At 39.6% G+C, this 14858-nt stretch overlaps 1 protein-coding gene across 2 annotated transcripts in view; it reads left to right on the forward strand.

Annotated features, from left to right (window-relative positions):
• Nucleotides 1-14858, forward strand: part of Rgl (Ral guanine nucleotide dissociation stimulator-like) — a 262557-nt gene that overhangs the window by 171448 nt on the left and 76251 nt on the right. The window lies entirely within an intron of this gene.

Genomic DNA, 14858 nt, shown 5'->3' on the forward strand with positions numbered 1-14858 from the left:
CAGTTCCAAGAAATGTAATATAAGCTTAGTTCAGAGCTCTCGTGTAAAATTAATACTTCTCCTATATGAAGAAATTAGAATGTAGAAATGCTCATTAATGTCGTCGTAGAGCAAGCTGTCCTTTTCCCACAATTGACGCATGCGCAGCATTCACCGCATGCTTTCACGAGACACCTCTGCTTAAAGCGCATATTATAAACCATTAAAAATAAACGTAACAAGTAACTCGTCAAATAAGATAGAGCGCAAAATAAAATAGTTCTTAACACTTAACTGTTACCGTTATTGGCATATTTGACCCCATAGATTTCCTAGTAATTGTCATTACGTGGTGCGCAATATCAAATAGGCCATATTCTGGCTATATTGTTGTCGTTTTTAAATTTTTAAAAGTTTCCGTTGAATAACATTAAATTTGTGTTGCGAAGCTAATTTTGAAATATTTTTTGCATCAAATTTAAATATAACAAAACTTTACTTAATTGGGTCAGATATGATCCGAGAATAGCATTAATGCGACAAAAGTCACAATAGCGGGTGGGGTGTGGGTTAAATCACATTTTCCCCCACTTTCCCCCTTACATTCTGTACATGGGTCTTTTCTATGAGTTTCGTTTATAAACTTCAATAATATAGTGTACAAAATTTTGAATATGTCCATATATATACGTGTATATTGTATAGTGAGTGCCGTATGCTGAGTCCAAGACCTGGAGTACCTCACTATGACACGTGATTCTAGACTATGGATGAAGAGAGAAGATTAGACTCGCCTAAACTCCCGATATAAGTGGTTAGACTCATCCATTTCGCTTTTTCGTGACGTCTTCAAGGAAGCCACTTGCCAGTTTGCCAACTTCTAAGCATTCAGGTTGCCAACTTCAAATATTGTGTTCTACATCACGTGCACGGTGCATAAAACCTGGTTCAGGTCCAGCATCCAACACAAGAATCTCCATGTAGTGCATTTCCTCACCAAGAAGGATGCACAATCACCATGTACTTCACAGCGTAATTGTGACAACTTGTTGCTAGCTTTAAAGTATCAACTTGTGCCTCCCGAGGGGAATTCATGGCCTTATGACCCACTGACTAGATGGTTGACCCTGACTGTAACGTTGACCCCAGGAAAGGAATTGTTGAAGCCACTGTCAAGTGCCACGTTTCCAAACTATGTTCAAGCGACGTGGGGCAGTGCAACCGCTGTGACACGTTTTGGCTCACAGTCGCTTTACCAACAAGGCTGTCGGCCTAATTGTTGCGATGTGGTCATTCGAAGGCAACCCAATTACTCCTTATGGCAATCAAGGATTGATTGATTTGGTTTTATTTTACTTCGTTTTTCTATCACTTTTGGCTAATCGCAAAGGTTAGGATGAATGATGATATGAAATTGATGAAGGGGCACTCACAAACAACCGGGGACCCCTGGCGTCATTGGGCGCTGTGCTAACCACTCCCCCACGGAGATCGGAGGGATTTCCATGGGGTGCACTCAACATAAGGATTTAATCGGCCAAGAATAAAGGGGAAAAGGTGCACTGATATCTTCCCGTGGGGGAGAAAATAGGGGTTTGTTGACTCGGTGTTTTTCCAATCTGTACATTTGCGACAGTTTCGTGTCGATAGCCGGAATATCAGCACTATATTTTTGTATTCTGATATGGCACTGTCCTACATTTCTTTTTTCATTAACGCAGGTTAAGTGGTTCGGGTGTTAATTTGTATGTCCAGTCCACACAAGGAGCGGTATGAAAATGAGACTTGACCGTATCGTATCTAATTATTAGGGAGAAAAATTTATGGTAAATAAAAACTGAGGAGAGCGGTAAATAAAATGTTAGATCAGCGGTATATACCAGCGGTGGAAGAAAAAAAAATTGGCACACACTTTTTCATCATGAGAGGAAACAACATACAAAAGAGCTATAAATTGATAAACTACTTCATTTTTATATACTGTACACATACACAAGTACTTAGCTGTCCAACCAAAAATAAAACATCAACACAAAATCACTTCATTTCTAAATTGCATATTATGGGGAAGAAAGGAATGCAGCTTGACAGGGAGCGAAGATTTCGAACTGAGATTATGTGCATGGGATATCCCAATTTGCAGCGTCTTCCTGATGTGATCGAAGATAAAACGTTCTTCAGCTGCAAGTGGTAGGAAAGTTTAGGCAAACGTTTCGTTACAAATCGACAGTTTGCGCGCACAACCTCGATTGCCGGGTTTTGCGTGTTTTTTTTTTTTACTTAATGTGATGATATTTCACGGTTATTTCGCGAAAAAGCGTTCATTTCGTGGAAAAGCACACATTTCGCATTACTTCGCGAATAAAACTCATGCATATTTCATCATTGGGGGTGTAGTTACGTGCAGAATGTTCAAAATTGCAGCTTTTTTTTCACATTTCGCGATTTCGCGCATCGCGAAAATTCAGTCCCTACTAATTATAAATGCTGTCTCGAAGAACTCGAAATTATATATTATATAACCCTTAACACTTAACATATGTAACCACGCAGCCAGCACAAGATCGAAAGTGGCACTAGGTTTGACTTTGCATTTAGGATAAACAAATTATATGACAAATCAAAAACAATTAGACATCTGGTTGTTATCGGAATCATGGTTGTTAAATGTCTAGTAACCCAAATATTCTAATGGGTTCTATTGGGTACCTCTGCAGGGCCGGAAGCCATTTTCTCGCACAATTTAAATTCGGTCCAAGTTGATTATTGTTCCATTGAAAAAAAGGTCCCTGGTCCGTATTTAAATTCAGCCGGAAAAGAAGGTTCCTGGACCGAATTGAAATCTGTAAAGATAAAAAGGTTCTTTACGGTCCAGAACCCATTTACGCTTGTCGATTTTCTCTCCTGGACCGGAATTTAATTTATATAACATTCCTGGACCTTTAACAACCCTGATCAGAATAAGTGGTATACTGAAATAAATTTGGTTTAGGTAATATTTTCAAATATTAGAGAGTCTCGACCGAGATTTGACAGAATCCTGTTTCTTCTTGATCGTATCCCTATTTTGATGTAATGTGGACAAACTTTCTAGCAGAAGAGTAGAGCTGCAATTCCCCCCCCCCTTCCCCTTTATTAAAGTACCATTGTAAAATGCCGGTGAATACATATGCAAATCCATAATGAAGGCAAAAATGGAAAGTCTTGAACAAAGAAAAAACATCTTTGCCGTTATGCTTGCTGGTCACTCCTGCCATCAGATGCCCTCGCGATGAGAAGACTTCATGGGAAACGGGTTTAGCTCTACCATTACATTGTTCGCGGTGGTTTCTTTTGTGGAAGGCAAAAAACAGGGTGGATTTGTAACGGCACCATCATTATGTCCCCCCCCCCTTAGAAATTACATAAGATCGCAAATAATAACAAATGACTTACGTGGCGACTGGAACAAGAATTCTTGTACGTACAAGACAACTGCGTTCCAGTCCAGTGGTTCTAGATCGACAGCGGAAACTTCGAAACAAGGCTTTTTGTTTCAGGTGCAATTTTAATTTTCATCCCATTGCTGCATCGGGATAATTCTCGGATATATACAGGGTGATTGGTAATTCGACCTATTCCTGGAAAGGGGTAATACTAGAGCACATTTGCAACAAATTTGACCCTATGCACCGGGGGTCGGAAATCAATGGCTTTCGAGTTATTGCAGTTTGTAGATATTCGTGACATATTCCGACTTGCGACCAAAAAACTACTAATTGTGAAAAAACTACTACACCCTGGGAACTTAATCGACACGTTGCTAACAGCTGACGAATGAGTGACTACTGTGATAAAAATTCATGCCCAAAATGTCCATAATCATAACAGTCATTGGAGCACACGTCATGAAGAAATTTGGAAATTATCGTTTAAATCGAAGAGGATTACTCAAAAAAATGGTAACACACTTAGCGTAAAAATTACGGAAAAAACTTCCCCGTTTCATAAGCTCTCCAAAGAGATACAAATGTTGTCAACTGGCACATGGGTTGGGGGAAATATCTGAATAAAAAGCGGAGAAGGCACGTTGTAGAGACCTCTTTGTAAATTGAAAAGAAGTTGTCCGTTGTGAGAAATAAAGGAACGAAAATGAGTGAAATAATAATGTTATTTACCATTCTCATTATTCCAGGTTGTCAGAATTAACTGTTACGAAAACTACAAATCCTGTTCAAATTGCCTCCCCGGTTACGTATGCAAGCACGCAGCCTGCGGCGTAATCCAGACACAGTCACTCGCGTTGACACTCAGTCTCTTATGTATTGGGCGGCTGTCACAATTATCTCTCTCAACTCTTCCTGGGAATCCGCTGGTGTACTGTACATAGTCTTTCATGTGACCCCAAATGTAAAAGTAGCATGGCGTTAAATCCGGACTCCTTGCCGGCCAGGGGGTCGAGCCACCTCGACCAATCCATCGTATGGGATAATTGTCGTCCAGCCACTGTCACCATGGGCGTCCGGAAGGGGGGCAAGGGGGGGCCGTGGCCCCCCCTGGAAAATGAAAGTCAACCAAAAATTATGTATTTCACACATAAAATTTCATTTTAGCCACAATAATGTGTGTTAATTATTGCATGAACACCATAAATTCAAATTTAAGCAATGTTTTTTTAGGGAACAACACTCTTTTGGGGGAAAACGAGACTTGTTTGCCCCCCTGGAAAAAAATACCTTCCTTGCCCCTCCCTGGAAAAAATCCTGCGGACGTCCATGACTGTCACACACCCCGGAAATAGTGGGCTGGGCAGCCATCATGTTGGTAAATCATACCCTTTTTTGTGGCGAGCGGCACATCCTCCAGCAGCGTCGTCAATTCTTCCCTTAGTAGAAGTACGCGTAAAAAAAAATGACACTACTTATTAGTGTTTGCATAATTGTGGCTAACTTCAATAGCACTCTTGGTTAATTTAGGGACACCCTCCGTTGCTGGATCAGTTATAAACTAGAAATTCAGAAACTAATTTGTAAGAATATCTCCTCTCTTGTACACCGAATACGATTTCAAGAGTCTAATAAATCAACTCATAATTAATGTATTTGCGCAAATGTTTGTTTCATTCTTTTACTACCCGGAAAAGGATTGTTGCACATATTTTGTTCGTTGTAATGTAATGTCATGAACACTTTTTATAATATTTAGTTAACCCCTTTGGGAGGGCACGTACCCCCGTGCCCCTCCCGCTAAATCCACCAATACCTGGATCTTGTGGGGTGATTCCACCATTCACCCCGTTTATTCCCACCTTGGCGTTAGGAATGAATCCTCGTTGAATAAAATATTTTTTCATCCTTTCAAGCAGAAACATAAGCTCTGAAGCAGAGTGATAAATCTTCATTCAAGATGGCGTCAAAGCCCGTGAGACCACAGCTAGTAAGAATTTCAACGTGTGTTCGCCCACGTCTCGACATTGTCTGTAATGTTGAGTGGATACGTGAGTCGGCTTTGCAACGTAACATCTCCATCCATTGTGTAACTTGTTAGGCCGTTGGATGGAATCCACCGGAGCATTGCACAAAACAGAGCCATTCTTTCCGAAAGGAAGAAAGAAAAATCACGTGACCCGATTCATTACTAAGAAACATCACGTGCGTCGTTGCCAACCCGGCTTCTCTAGAGCCAGATCCGACCAACTCCCCGTTCTTTTTTTAAGTTCGTGCTATGTTTCTAATGCCACGAAGTACGAAAAAATTTCTAGCTCCAAGAGAGAAAAATGTAGCTCCAAGAAGTTAAAATGTGGAGCCAGGAGGAGCAAATGTAGCTCCAAGAGAGGAAACAGTAGCTCCAAGTTGGGGAAAATGTAACTCCAAGATGGGGAAATGTAGCTCCAAGATTTATTTATTTATTTCCCTTTAACAGAGACAAGTCTCCAATTACAGAAGGTAATATCAAAACATTACATTTTCACTTGTATGTACGCACATACACATACACATTCTCCCTCCTTCCTCCTTTAAACACACACATTTTCACAAACATAGACAGTTAATACATAATATATATAGTATATATATATATATATATATATATATATATTATATAATATATATATATATATATATATATATATATATATTGGTGACAGAACAGGATTACTGCTTAACTGTGACAACAGAAATTTTCAGATATTTACACATTTCATCTGAATTACACAAAACAAGTATCACCAACACTGGTACAATATATCATTACAACAAACTTCATTATGACAAATCCAATTCTCATGAGGAAATGTAACTCCAAGATGGGGAAAATGTAGCTCCAAGATGGGGAAAATGTAGCTCCAAGATGGGAAAAATGTAGCTCCAAGATGGGAAAAATGTAGCTCCAAGATGGGGGAAAATGTAGCTCCAATATGGAGAAAATGTGACTCCAATATGGAGAAAATGTGACTCCAAGATGGGGAAAATGTAGCTCCAAGATGGGGAAAATGTAGCTCCAAGATGGGGAAAATGTAGCTCCAGGGTGGGGAAAATGTAGCTCCAGGGTGGGGAAAATGTAACTCGAAGGTGGGGGAAATGTAGCTCCAAGATGGGGAATCTGTAGCTCCAAGATTGGGGAAATCAGCACCAGTAGGGTGCAGGGTCATTCCATCGTTACGGTCGGGACATATCAGAATCATAAAACACGATTATCTCTTCATAAATACAGCATGCTAAGAAGTTATCAAGCATATCATGTAGTACTAACGGTCAGCAGTCTGAAATGTGTCTTGACCAATTTCACTTTGAAGTGGTAACCGGCAGAGATTCCTTGAAAGCCCCGGTTCTCCTTCTGTGGAATCGATGTGAATCTACCTTCAAGAGAGGAAAATGATGCTGAAACTGTATCTCCAAGAGTGAAATAATCAAGCGCCAGGAGGGAAAAATCTACTTATCTTTAGAGATTGATTGATTCATTGAGTTGGTGTTTTAAGTCCACTTTATACACATTAAGGCTAATCGGGACTGGACCTACAGTTTAAAGTGGGATCCGAACCACTATGTGCCTCCACCGAGTATCGATCCGCGACGACACTACCACTGCACCATCGGGGAGGCCCTAGCTTGAAGAGAGCAACAAGCTAGCGCCACGAGGGGGAATGTAGCTCCAATGTAGATGGCAATAGGGGACAATTCTTAATTTCAGTTGCTATTTTGAGTCCTTTCGCTTCCACAGCATACCAGGATTTCATCTTACATTAGTCGGCGATCACGTCTGTAACCAAATAGTGGCACCTAAAGCCCCTATCACACGGAACTGGATTTCTAGTAGGAATGCCCTAGTTGGCGCTGAACTGACTTTCTAGGTAGACATCATGGCCGCCTGGCTGACTGCTTGACTGGTTTGGAGGAATAGGACATTTTCTAGTTGCTACTTGCTTTCCTCCACTGGATTCTGTGGAACAGCCAATCAGAGCAACGATTCGCCATGTGAAGATAATCTGTGATTGTGCAAAGAAGCGTTTTTGTCTGTGTTTTCCGAGTGTTACTCCAGCAATGTATAACTTATACAGCATGAAAGGCACGTCGAGTTACATCATCTATGCTGAGTGCACTGTGTTTACATTTGAAACAACTAAAATATTCTTCCATATGTGCACAGTAAACGTTGTAAAGTATGTATTTAAGCAGTGCCATTGCCTTTGTATCTAATAACGTTTTATACGAGACGTTATTCCTCTCGGTTGAATAGTTATCGGCTTTTAAAAATGTGAAGTGATACATTGTTTACATCTCACGCGGCCGCCATTACAACTTCACTCGTGACCTCTGGATGGGAACAAAAGTCTATCGACAAGTACGCTGATAAGTATCGTGTGAGGCGAAAACTAGCAAATTGGTAGCCAGTCCAGCGCCAACTAGGGCATACATACTGGATAACCAGTTCCGTGTGATCCAGGCTTAAGCTACATGTATAAGATACTAGCAAGGATGGTGCGGAAACGAGCCAGCTGTAGCTCATTTCTGCGCAACAGATTGGATACACTGTGTCACGTGTGGGAACTCTTTAACTGTTGTTGCGTCGCTCCTTAATGACCTGTGTAAGATTTTTGCAGACGCTCACTGTTACAACCAGCGTACACCGTAGGGAAAGTCAGATGTTGTTATTTTCTGATGTGAGCTTGGCTGGCAGATTATGTCCCTCTAAACTTTCTCTCTTACAATCGTCTTCACGTCTCGTGGAGTAGTTTCTGCTGTCAATTTACACCCAGCGCTCTTTGGATTGTCTCGGCAGTAAAAGCAGAATAATCATTGTCTGTTAATGGGGTGCTTAATCTGAGTTTATATGTTTTCAAGACAATAGCCCCAGCATTCAGTGAATGACCCTTGTACAGAATGCTGGTGGCAATGATCTCCACACGATTTATAAACAGCATTAGAGACCGGATTTGTATGTAATTACATATTCCATTCCTTTCTAGATACATACCTTGAAAAGGAAAATGTCAACGAATTTTATAACTGACATGATTTTCCATTAGTTTTATATTAAATATTTTTTACATAAAACAACATATTTCGGTAATTTTCCCTATCTTGATCCTTTTCCCTGTATTTTCGATCTATGATGAAGAAAATTTGTAGATCGTGTGATGTCATATTTACTAACCAATGAGATGCATAGTGCTTACGGCCACCTAAAATTGACTGCCAAGTCGAAATGCAGGCTGAAGAAAAAAATACGGCCGTTGTGTTGTTTATCGAAAGATTCTGGAGTTCCTCCCCCCTTCCTTTAATATGTACACGTTGCTGTGCTTGTTTGCGTTTATAAAAAAAAAAGGTAAAGTGTTCCCCTGTGCATAGCACCACGCCATGAAGGCGTGTGGCGGTAACGCCCCACACTTTCTTGATCCGGTCGTGAGTGGGGGTGATGTGATCAGCATCACGCCCCTGACCGCCTTTACCCCCCCCCAGGGTTTCCCCCAGGTACCCATGTTATTCGACGCTGAGTGGGCGCCGGGGCGCTTCCACCGTTAGAAAAGTTCCCGGATTTGAACCGGCCGGGGATCGAAAATTTGGTAAAATCATGTTGAATATGTTCAATAAAATATACAGTAGCCTATATCTAGCAGAATTCTTGAAATTGTTTGGATACTCGATTATTATTAATATTACATATTATTTGATACTATCCTTTTGATAATACGTATTTAGGTACATATTTTCATGGGCGGAGTTTGAACTTTTGCTTTGGGGGACAGACTCTGGGAGAAGCATATGATGTACCTGAGGGTTGTTGAATATCCCCTAGCTTATAAGGCGTCCAGAGACCTTCCCCCGAAAAAAACTGAGTTGTAGGCCTTTTAGATTTGAAAATGTTAAATTTTCTCGCTTAAGTAAACAAATATTAATTAGTATATTGGTTGTCAGTTTTAAAAGAAGCAAAACAGTACGATTATTGCATTTTGCATTTCATTATTTTTTTATTGATACAATACTCGTATTACTTTAAAAAAGTTACGGTACAATAGTAAGTTTCAGAAATTTTAGAAAAAATAAATTGAAAAGATCTTTTGATGCCTCAGCAGTAACTGTTGACTCAACACAAAGTTATTTTACGTTTTTCTGTCTTCAAACTGTACACATCAATCAAATCGTCTAAGTCCCGCTATTGCTGCGCAATTAGCGCACATGCCAACATGCCAAAGGTCAAGATTTGCGGTATGGCATCATAACAAAAATGTAGCAACTGAACTTAATCATGTGTTATTTTTTTAGTCTTTTTTAAGTTGGAGAGCAGGCCCCCTCTGGCCCCTCCAGAACTCCGCCTTTGCATATTTTTTCAATTATTGTTACATATTTTGAACTCTGATAGTAGGCGTACATAAAAAATACGGGGTCTAGCTATACGTTTGTCCTATAGCTGGCTGCTCCTTAGGTGGCAAAGTTGCGCAACCACCACACATTTCTGAACTTACATAGATAATTATTAAACTTATTTAGTAGAGAATAATAATTACATAATGTAAGCATAAGGGGAATTTCTTCCCGAGAATTTTCTGTTGTTGTGGTCCTACGCACAGGATTGAAATCTCCAGTCTGGTGGCGCGCTGGTGTACACTACTTCTGCTGCTTCAAGAGGGCGTTGGAGGCCTTCCCACCTTTTTACACATGTTTCGAGCGCTACACCTGCCTTTCCCCCTGTCCCAGTGTATGGACCGCCGGTGGTTGCAGACCAAGTTTCCAACCCTGGTCAAGGCATGGGTGATATGTATCATTGTGTTTGTCCGGTTCATCCATTTCATCTGTCCATCATCATCGTTGCTGTTAGACCACGAGGTAGAAAATGGACGTAAATAAACACAAGAAGTGAATGGAAGTAGAGGGAGATTATTTCCGGAACATCTTTGGCTGTTATGAATTTGAAGCATCGGAACGAGTCACAACTCTCGAAGCAGCCAATCAACGAAGCGAGCCGCTGACGTCATCTCAACACAGAACCCATCGCTAAGCCCCCTGTTCAGGCTCTACACGCCCACTAGGCTCGCTAGACAGACTCGCGTAGTCCTCTGGAGATGTTCCGAAAGTAATTCGACTCTAGCTAGGTAAACAATAGGCTACTTTCGATATCAAAGAAAGTTTCAAATTGTGGAACACAGCATCATATTTTCTGAACGCATTGGTTTCTTCGCTGAATGTTGCAGTCTGTGTTTATGTGCACACCAACAGCGAGTTTTCATTCTTAGATATATTTCTATCCCTTTAAAACTTTGTTATACTGTGTGAATGAAGTTGATTATTGGCATTTTTCAACTTTTGGCTAATCTCGCGACGTTGAGGATGAGTGATGATATGATGAAATTGATGAAGGGACATTCACAAAGAACCAGGGTTGTTAAGGATCCAGGAACGGGTTCCGCAACAACACCGGAAACCGTTTTCTCGCACAATTTAAATTCGGTTCAAGTTGCGTATTGTTTCATTGAAGAAAAGGTTCCCGGAGCGTATTTAAATTGATCCAAAAAAAAAAAAAGCTTCCTGGACCGAATCGAAATACTTTACATATAAAAAGATTCTTTATGGTCCAGTACCCATTTAGGCTTGCTGATTTTCTCTCCTGGACCGAAATTAAATTTATTTGAAAACACGAACGCCCAAGTCGAGGTTCCAAACCAGGACCCCTGGCATTCGTTGCGCGCTGTGTTAACCACTCCACCACGGAGGTCGGCTAGAGAGAAAGAACTCTCTAGGAGAAAGGAGGAGAGAAAGTCGTGGGCAGGTACTCCTGAAAGTAGTATTTCTCCAACCATAAGCGTTCAGCTCACTAAAACGATATTCTCTAGTGCTATTGCCAAAACATCAAGTATAATAAAGACAATTGAAATGAATTTTGGCAATTTGTTCACCGGCTATTGGCGATTGCTACGGATACAAATTTATGGTAAATAAAAACTGAGGAGAGCGGTAAATAAAATGTTAGATCAGCGGTATATACCAGTGGTGAAAAAAAAAAAACGGCACACACTTTTTCATCATAAGAGGAAACAACATACAAAAGAGCTATAAATTGATAAACTACTTCATTTTTATATACTGTACACATACACAAGTACTTAGCTGTAAAAACAAAAAAAACATCAACACAAAATCACTTCATTTCTAAATTGCATATCTCAAGTGATTTATTCATTGTATGTATTTAAAGGATATCCTTGCTGTCCAACAATTAAAATAATCACTACTGCACATACAAACACATGTTGAAAATCATATAATGATAAACAAAATTCATTCATGACTGAACACAAATTACACCATTGTTTCCCTTGATGTGCGGGTTTGGTTTGGTTTTTGGTTTGAGTTGGTGTTTTAAGTCCACTTTATGCACAGTAAGGCTAATCGGGACTGGACCTACAGTTTAAAGTGGGATCCGAACCACTTGTGCCTCCACCGGATATCGAACCCGGCACCCCTCGATTACAAGGTAATGACGCTACCACTGCCCCATGGGGGAGGCCCTCCTTGATGTGCGGGAACAGACTAATCTTATCGCTGCTACAGCTAGCAGGTTCAATGAAAATGGAAGTTGAGTCGACATTCGGGGGAAGAAAGGAATGCAGCTTGACAGGGAGCAAAGTTTTCGAACTGAGATTATGTGCATGGGAAATCTCAATTTGCAGCGTCTTTCTGATGTGATCGAAGATAAAACGTTCTTCAGCTGCAAGTGGTAGGAATCTTAGGCAAACGTTTCGTTACAAATCGATAGTTTGCGCGCACAACCTCGGTTGCCTGTTTTCTACTTAATTTGATGATATTTCACGGTTATTTCGCGAAAAAGCGTTCATTTCGTGGAAAAGCACACATTTCGCATTACTTCGCGAATAAAACTCATGCATATTTCATCATTGGGGTGTAGTTACGTCCAGAATGTTCAAAATTGCAGCTTTTTTTCACATTTCGCGATTTCGGGCATCGCGAAAATTCAATGTCCCTAGCGATTGCTATGCATAAATTCGAAGTTTGTAGAAAGCTCTGGAAGGATCGTCCGATTATTATCCAGTCTTCTGGGTTCGTGTTAATAAGAATATTATAGTGTATCAGCAGTGGTTATGACGTAGGGAGTGCTGAAATTTAAAAGATGCCGTTTCCCAAAATGACTCGGCACTTCCAAGTTTCTTTTGTTGGTTGCGATTCCATCTGGACAAAACGGCACCTGATGCTACTGGCGACCGTATTCTCCAGCTGGTTGGGAGAAAGTGGACGGAGATAATTCCGGCTAGATGTGATTCGACGTTTGGAGAGGAAAGGAAAAAAAAAAAACTAGTTCACTTACAGAAGGAGTAATAACTGGCTCCTGTCGGGCAGTTGTTTTTATTTCTCTTTTTCGTCAGTGAGTCGGTCAGAGAAAAAGCTGCCTCAAGAAATGAAGGGAAAGTGTTGTCGTGTGTCTGCGTTTTCCTATTTTCACGCCGACAGCGTTTTTGGCCCTTGTTATTCATCGTAAGAAAGTTCAGCTTTTGCTTTCAGTTGTGACGGAGGAACGGAGCGCCGAAATCGAGAGGATAATGTGGTATTAATATTAGAGTTGTCCACTTTATGCTCAGATAAGCTGGCCGAGAATGGACTTACAGTGTAACGGGGATCCAACGCGAAAGCCCACGCCCTCAGGGAGGCCTACAGTAAAACACAGCAACAACAAAAATAATAGTAATAATAGTTTTTATTAAAGCTGACGTGTTTCGGCCTCTCTTACAACCAATTCTTGTCCATAAGAAAGTGACAAAGTGAATTAAAAAAAATTACATGAAGAATGATAATACCTTTAAGATATATATATATATATATATATATATATATATATATATAAATATATGTGTGTGTGTATAATTAATAAAAAGTGACAATAATACAAACCCAAAGAAAGTTAACATTAATACTAATTATGATATTTTTAAGGTAAAAATGATAATGATAAAAGGGAATAAAATAAGAGTAATAAAATACAAATAAAAATACATGAAAATGATAATACATAAAAAGTGCAGAATGTGTGTGTGTGTGTATGTATGGATGTGTGTATATATATATACATATATTCTGTAATTAATTAATTAAAAATTAATAATAATGACAATAATATAAGCAGAAAAAAGTTACATATAATACTAATAGTGGCATTATTTTATGGTAAAATAAAAATGATAGTATTAAAGAGAAAAGTAATAAAAATAACCAAGAGATGTGAAACATTCACTTTGTGGTACAGTGGGATCCATGAGTATTACCGTGCAAATTGTCCATGACTATTTTCAGTAATTTTTCTCTTACATCCTATGTTTTTAAGCAATGGATTTTTATGTATGCTGCTGCAGAAGTTTTCAACAGCTTGTTTTAAGTTTTCTTTAACTCTTGAAGCTCTTATTAGGTTAAATAAAGTGCACGAACATGGTGATGGACAGTTTGCACGGTAATACTCATGGGTCCCACTGTACCTTGGCTAGTTGTGGTCTTGTTGCAATTTGATTTGTTGGAATCGCACACCAGGGAACACCAGTAATTTCTTATGAATTATGAAGCAAGCGGTATTGTGACTGTTTTGCTGGTTTTCCAATAAAAATTGAAGACAATTTTATCGTCATAAGGAGCATTTCAGAAACTATAAGATCTATAATGATAACTTTTGGTGTAGTGACTGACTTACGAAACAGCTCGAGGCACCATAAATTAACTCGTTAGACCTACCTAACTTTAGCCAACGATCAATCTAAAATTTTCTAAAGTTTAGATCTTGCAAGTATAACCCTAACGCGACATTTTGCAATTCCCCCATTCATTTGTCTACAAAAATAATAATTTCAATACACGTTAAAATTTATAACCCAAGAAATTATCATAAAAATCACCTGGTAGCTCCCCATGCATTTTTAAATATGGAAAGTAGCCGAGTATCATCTCTTGTAGTTTGATGATCTCTGCAATAGGCCATATCGTCCGGGAATATTTGTGACGTGCGAAGTAAGCCATAACGCGCTTTACAAAGTTTACCAGAATTTATGTAATATGCAAAGTTATAAAATCTACCCTTACAAAGCAATAAAATGTATATTTTTCTCTTTGACGTTGCAGTCCAAGTGCAAATTCATGTTTCTTGCATGAACTTACTTGCTTTGGTAAATCCGGATGTAACAAAGCCCGTGACTAATTATGTTGGATGCTATTTCATATTTCCATGCAAACAACGAAATTAGAAGTTTATTGTTGCCCTCTTCCAGCACGAAATCAGATATTTCAAGTGTAAGAATGATGTATCATTTTTGCTCTGTCAGTCTCAAGCAACTTCGTCCAAGCGCAAAGGCCTTCGTTCATTTTTTTAATTTTTCGGTTAGCAGAATCTCGCGTACTGGAACTCACAAA

The sequence above is a fragment of the Lepisma saccharinum genome, chromosome 27 (assembly GCF_977018435.1).
Source record: "Lepisma saccharinum chromosome 27, izLepSacc3.1, whole genome shotgun sequence".
NCBI lineage: Eukaryota > Metazoa > Arthropoda > Insecta > Zygentoma > Lepismatidae > Lepisma > Lepisma saccharinum.